Here is a 6,888-nt window from a genome sequence, read left to right on the forward strand (position 1 = left end):
AACGAGGGCCCCATAAGGGCAGCTCCCAAAAAGCAGCCATTGCGTTTGTCTCATTTGGGGAAGGAGGGACAATAACTTTGGAACTTCCCAAAGACTTAAAAAAAAACCCTGAATTTAAAGTAAATAACCTTGGGGCACCTGGGTGGCTCAGTCGGTTGAGCGTCCGACTGCGGCTCAGGTCATGATCTCGCGGTCTGTGGGTTCGAGCCCCGTGTCGAGCTCTGTGCTGACAGCTCAGAGCCTGGAGCCTGTTTCGGATTCTGTGTCTCCCTCTCTCTCTGACCCTCCCCCATTCAAGCTCTGTCTCTCTCTGTCTCAAAAAGAAATAAATGTTAAAAAGAATTAAAAAAAATAAAAATAAAGTAAATAACCTTTGTCTCCATTTCTGGTAAAATAGCTAAGTTTATGTACATTTGTTCTTTGTTGTGGTGATTCTTTAACTCATTTTAGATTTTCAAATGCCTTGTCTGGTCCCATGGGCAGCATCCTTACAACCAGAACGTGCCTGCATTTGGGAGAAGCGATTATTAAAAATTGGCGTGAGGGGCATCTGGGTGGTTCAGTCAGTTAAGCATCCGGATTCAGCTCAGGTCATGATCTCACGGTTGGTGGCTTTGAGCCCCATGTCTGGCTCTGTGCTGACAGGGTCTGGAGCCTGCTTTGGATTCTGTGTCTCCTTCTCCCTCTGCCCCTCCCCTGATCATTCTCTGTCTCTCTGTCTCAAATATAAATAAACATGAAAAAAATTAAAAAAAATTGGTGTGAGCTTGGGGCATCTGGGTAGCTCAGTAGATTAAGTGTCCAGCTTTGACTCAAATCACGATCTCTCAATCGGTGAGTTCAAGCCCCACATCGGGTTCTGTGCTGACAGCTCAGAGCCTGGAGCCTGCTTCAACTTCTGTGTCTCCCTCTCTCTCTGCCCCTCCCCTGCTTGAGCTCAGTCTCTTGCTCTCAAAAAAAAAAGAAAAAAATCTAAAAAAAATTTTTTTAAAAATTGGCGTGAGTTTAACGTCCGATAAACTCAGCCTGAATCCTCCCAAGAGAGACGGACACAAACCAAGGAGAGAAACACACTTGGGAGGAGGGGGAAGAAGCTTCCAACTATGAAAAAGAACACATGTTTCTTAGCAAGCATCACCTATTTGCTGAATCGGTGACTGATCAAGTTTCATTAAGGAGAGCAACCCAGTCTCCGTGTAGAGTCACAATCCTGGTTGGGGATAGTCCCTGGAGTTTATGTGAAAGAGGATGACCCCCCCCCCTCCCCGCCCCCTGTGCGCCCACCAGGATTGTGACTCTACACAGAGACTGGGTTGCTCTGCTTAATGAAACTTTATCAGTCACTGATTCAGCAAGCACCTACTGGTCCACTCTATGCCAGGTACTGAGATAATAATAATGGCCCAGCTAACATGTTTATCAAGTTCAAGGGCCTCTGCCAACTGCCTTACAGGCATTGCTCAGTTGATCCTCAGGACAATGCTAATTGCTTACCATTGTCCCCACCTTACAACTGAGGTCTCTGAAGCTCAAGTTCACAGTGATAGAGGGGATTTTCACCCAGGCACCCAAATGCGGAGCCCATGTCCTTAACCACTTTACTAAAATGCAGACAACCACTAGGCACTTTTAAGAATACAAATTTAATAAAGCATTATCGTTACCCATTCCCTGCCCCCTACCAGGGAGCTAAGAGTCCCATCGGGAAGAATCAAGCCATACTATTTCAATACTCCCTCATAAGAGCTATTGTAGTATGCTGGTCCAGATACACAGGTGACATCAAAAACACAACTAACAAAAGAAAAAGTGGTCTTGGGAGCTCCTGGGAGGGGCATACCCTGCCTGAGAGGTCACCTTCCAGGACTGAAATGGGAAGTAGACCTAGCATGGAGGAGAGCACAGAGATGCAAAGTCTCCAGGAGCAGAATGAGTCCCTGACCCCAGGGTGCAGCTGGAGTTCACTGCAACACGTAGCTCTATCCAAAGCAGTGGTTCTAGAAGGGGGTGAATTTGCACCCCAAATGACTTTGGGGAATGTCTGGAGACATTTTTGACTGTAACAACTCAGGGAGGGGTGCAGTGCTACTGGCATCTCGTGACAGTGCACGAGGCAGCCTACCAACAACAAGAATTATCTGGTCCGAAATGTCAGTAGCACCAAGAAGTTCAGAAACCCTGACGTAAAGCAAGTAAACATTGATCATCAGGGGAGCGGTCAGTCACAGAAAAGCTTAGACAAGGGGGAATTATAGAAGCCAGCTTTTAGCAGAGGACATCTGTTACGGTTGAATTTTATTCCCCCCCAAAGAGATGTTGAAATCCTAACCCCCAATCTCCCAGAATATGATCTCATTTGGAAATAGAATGGTCGCAGATGTAATTAGTTAAGATGAAGTCATACGAGAGTAGGATGGGCCCCGACCCAACATGGCTGACATCCTCGTAAAAAAAACACCAGCGACGGAGGCACGCACCAAAAAAAACACTGCCATGTGAAAATGAAGGCAGATATAAGGGGGAAGCCTCTACAAGCCAAGACACACCAAGGATTGGCAGCAAACCACCAGAAGCTAGAAAAGAGACCTGCAACGAGACCTCTTTTATGCCTTCAGAAAGAAACAACCCCGTCCACACCTTGGTCAGACTTCTAGCCTCCAGAACTGTGAGAGAATAAATTTCTCAGGTCTCAGGCAGCCAGTCTGTGGTGCTCTGTCGTGGCAACCCTGACAAACCGACACACCATTTGACAATGCCTTGGCAAATGGACTTTGCACACCCTGGACCCCCAGGCATGGGCATCGTTCAGTCCCTATAATTTCCCTTTGTTTCAGCCTCACCAAGTTAGAGATCATTTTGATACTCATTCCCTCCCCAGCCCAGGGAAAGGATAGGCTGGCTCTTCAGCACACATGTACCAGTCCTGATACTGCTGAAGACCTGAGCTCTCCTGAACGCTGACAGAAGAGAATCTCTGTCTCAGGGCGGAGAGCCAGACCTGGCCGGTCTCACCTTAAGCTGGCGGTTTCCAAAGTGTGCAGGGGGTATGGGCTGCAAGGGACGAACAAGACCTTCCATCAGAGTACAGGAAGGAAATATGAGGCATTATTTAGAATTTCTTTAAAATTAGAAATAGGCGCACCAGGGCGGCTCAGTCAGTTAAGCGTCCGACCTCGGCTCAGGGCATGATCTCACGGTTCGTGAGTTCGAGCCCCACCTCGGGCTCTGTGCTGACAGCTCGGAGCCTGGAGCCTGCTTCGGATTCTGTGTCTCCCTCTCTCTGCCCTTCCCCCACTCATACTCTGTCTCTCTCTCTCAAAAAAAAAAAAATAATTAAAAAAAAAGAAAGTCTGAAGTAGGAAAGAAACTGTAGCTGTTCTGGGGGGATATCAACAGCATAGAGTGTGGATTCTGGAACCAGCTGAACAATTTCCTAGTTGTAATAGTTGTTACCTGCTTAATCTTGGGCAAGTTATTTAGCTTCTTTAAGCCTCTGTGAGGCTCATCTGTGAACAAAGATCATCAAGAGGAAACACCTCTTGATGTTGTAAGGATTAAAAGAGATACTGCATTCAGAGCGCCTCATACAGGGCACCCGGCAAGCCACGTTATGATCCTATTTTAGGACATCACTCTCTTGGACCCACATCTCAGTGCAAACTAAGATTCAGACCTCAAGCCACCACATTCTAGAACTTGCTCTTCAAATATTGGTGGGCGCTGCCTAAAAAGCAATGTTAGAAGAGACGTAAATTGGCTCCAAAATCTCCTGGTTTACTCAGTACTGGGAATAATGGCTTTGAAGTCATCTGGTAGCATGCAAAGGCAAGTCTGGAAGATACAGGCCAGTATATGTGGCATTTGTATAGAAGATAGAAAGCCAGGTCTACCAGACTCCAGTGCACCAAGCTGTCTTTATTCTAATGTGGTCAAATCAAAAACGAGTTCTTCCTCAAATGCCTTATTTTTTTCCTTCAAAGTATTATTACTTCCTGGTTTAACATCACAGCACTGGGGGCTATTCCTGCTCCCCCCGCCGCCCCCAACACTAATCAGCATTAATTGAATTTTTAAATTCAAATGAAAACATGACAGGTGGTGTTATTATGTTCTTAGCCACTCAGGCTTCTAGCTGGTTTTACAATTGCATTCCTCTCCCCATCGGAAAATCCAAGTCATTTGCTTAGTTTAAGAAGGAAGTATTTGCAGGTGCTGAATTGGCCTGGTAGAGCCAACGCGGAGGAGCCCTCTGCCAAATTACATACAAGAGCGCCATCTCCTGGTCAAAGTTGAAACTAGCAAATGAAAGAATAAGCAGGTGCCTAAATGGTCTTGTGCCTTTAATCAGCAGCTTAACTACTTAACCATGAAAATGAGCTTCCCAGGGCTAATGAGAGTTGCCCAATTTGCAGAAAGTGGGTGTTTATTTTTGTAGCACAATTTTCCAGCTGCCTGAATCTCACGTCCTTTACAGCATATAGCATCTGCTTATGCTGTGTTGTTGGTGCATATGGTTTTGCTTAAAGGCCCTTCCTGGATGCTGAGGGGGCACAGCGAGGCCTTCCTGGTTTGACAATTAAATTCAGAGAGCCACAAAAATCTTCCAGGTTCACCCTATTAGGACCTGAGATTCAGGTGTAAGTCTCTTTATATTTCAATACTAAAGAAATAAACAAACAAAAGATTAAAAGACAGGTTGAACCTTGATAATACCATATAAAAGCAAGGACATGAATGAGAACTGAAGCAACATGGTCCAAGGTCAGCATACCGATGCCCATCTATCATTCTGCTCTTTTGTAAAAAATGCAGGTGTTTCTGCAATAACAAGATACGTGCGTTCCTGGGGGAGGGAGAAAACACTTTCTGTAAAATTGCACACTAAAAATAATAAGGCTTATGGGAAAATAGGATTGAGGCAGACAATTCAAAACATACACAAGTTTGCAACCAGAGCAGTAACCAAAGCAATAACAATCTGAATTTTTTTTAAATGCCAGCAGAGTTTTAAAAAGAACGCTCAGCTCCTAATACATTAAAAAAATTCTACAGAAAATGAAGGACTTTGACTTGAAAAGGAGGAAAGAAGGAAAGGACTGATAGAAGGCAATGTAAGAGAAGCTGTAATGGAGTCATGGAGATAAGGAACTGATGCCCAGGATCAGGGACCACCGAGCAGGAAGCACTCCTGAGACAGAGACTGTGGCTCAACTAAGGTGACATGAAGCAAGGGACGACTGTGTGTCACTTCCTCCCGCCTCCCCACTCTGCTTGCTGCAGCAAGCTGTGTTCCTGCGCTGCGCCCTCAGCTCCTGGCCGGCTGGCAGCGTCACACATGAACCAGTGCCACCTTCCACATTTCACGGACGTCGTTCCCACCGCTGATCCAACACATCTGAGCTAATTTGTGTTAAAATCACTCACAACACACAAGTGTTATAGCAAAACAGACTGAACGTGGGATGCTTCCCTGGCACACATTTGACTCTAACCCCTGCAGAAAGGATGGATCTGTTGGCCCCACTTCTTCTTCTGGCCTTCTCCCTACAATTTCAATGTTGGATTCACAGATATCCCCATCTCCCAGCCACGGGGGCCCAGCCAAGGCTCTGGGCTTCAGTTATGTCTGAAGTGCTATCAGGAAGTGAGTAACACACTATTATTTGACGAGCTTATTTTGATTACTAGTGGGAGCATGTAAGCTAAAACTGTCTTAAGGAGGAAACTGTGCTAAGCTACTCAAAGTCCAGATGTAGATATGGCTTCAGGTGTAGCTGGATCCAGCAGCTCACATTTGGTCCCTGTATACTTCTCTTTCCCACCTTCACCCTCCCTATTTGCTGCTTTCCTTGGTGATAGGGCAGTTCTTTTCCAAGCCTCGCCCATGGATGGTACATGAACCCTCCAGATGCATAATCCTTGTAGCTAGCTAGCAATCTCAGAGGAAACAGAGCTTCTCTTTCCCAATAATTTTTTAAAAAGAAATCCAGGAATTGCCTTATTGCCCTAGTCCACTGTGGCAGGAGGATGAGATTTCTGGCCAGGACAGGGTTGTGGGCTGACCCTAACACTCAGAGGTTGAGTCAGCCTCACCTAAACCACATGGACACGGAGGGAGAGAAGCACCCACCAAAGGAGAGCCAGATCCAGTACCTGGAAAAGGGGGAACAGGTCAACTCAGACACCACGCATGGTGGTCCAAGCCAGGAACCCATCTAGTAGCTTGTGACATTTGGAGAATCTGGTTTCTGATGATATCTGAGAGGCTATTTATCTTGGACTTAAACAAAGAAACAGAAAAGTGTGGAACTTGCCAGCTTATGTATTTTGTTTGGCTGGATAGTGCTGTTTGCCTTTTTTTTTTTTTAATTTATTTCTTTAATTAGCTGCCAACATTTAGAAATTGCAAAATTTAGGGCTTCTCTTAAACTGGAGCCACACTGCCCATTTTCCCACATGCTGACAAGAGGCTGAGCTGAGTATCGGCTGCCTCTTTATTGAACAGTCCTCCCCTGTTCTGGATGGTCCCCACTGCTGCCTGTGCTCCTCCACCCTCCCCCAGATCACTAGTTTTGTTACCCACCTGACCCTGGAGGCATCTAAATTTATAATTTGCCATGTAAGTGCAGCTCTGGTCACCTAGCCAGTTGGCCAAAATTCTCTAGTCAGGGAGCACCGGGTCAGGTGCCTCCTGTCTTGCTCTGCTGTCTTATCCTTACGGTGTTTCAAACAAGCCTGAAAGTGAGTGGTCAGGTGCTCTATTATTAGGACTTTGCTGTCTTAGCATTAGACCTTTAAAGTTAACTAGCAGGTAAGTTATTGAGATACCTATTCTAGCTTATTCCCCCATCTATAAGCAAATGAAAAGGTAGATTTTCCCTCCCCCCC

This window comes from Acinonyx jubatus, chromosome D1, assembly GCF_027475565.1.
Source record: "Acinonyx jubatus isolate Ajub_Pintada_27869175 chromosome D1, VMU_Ajub_asm_v1.0, whole genome shotgun sequence".
In the NCBI taxonomy this organism is placed as follows: domain Eukaryota; kingdom Metazoa; phylum Chordata; class Mammalia; order Carnivora; family Felidae; genus Acinonyx; species Acinonyx jubatus.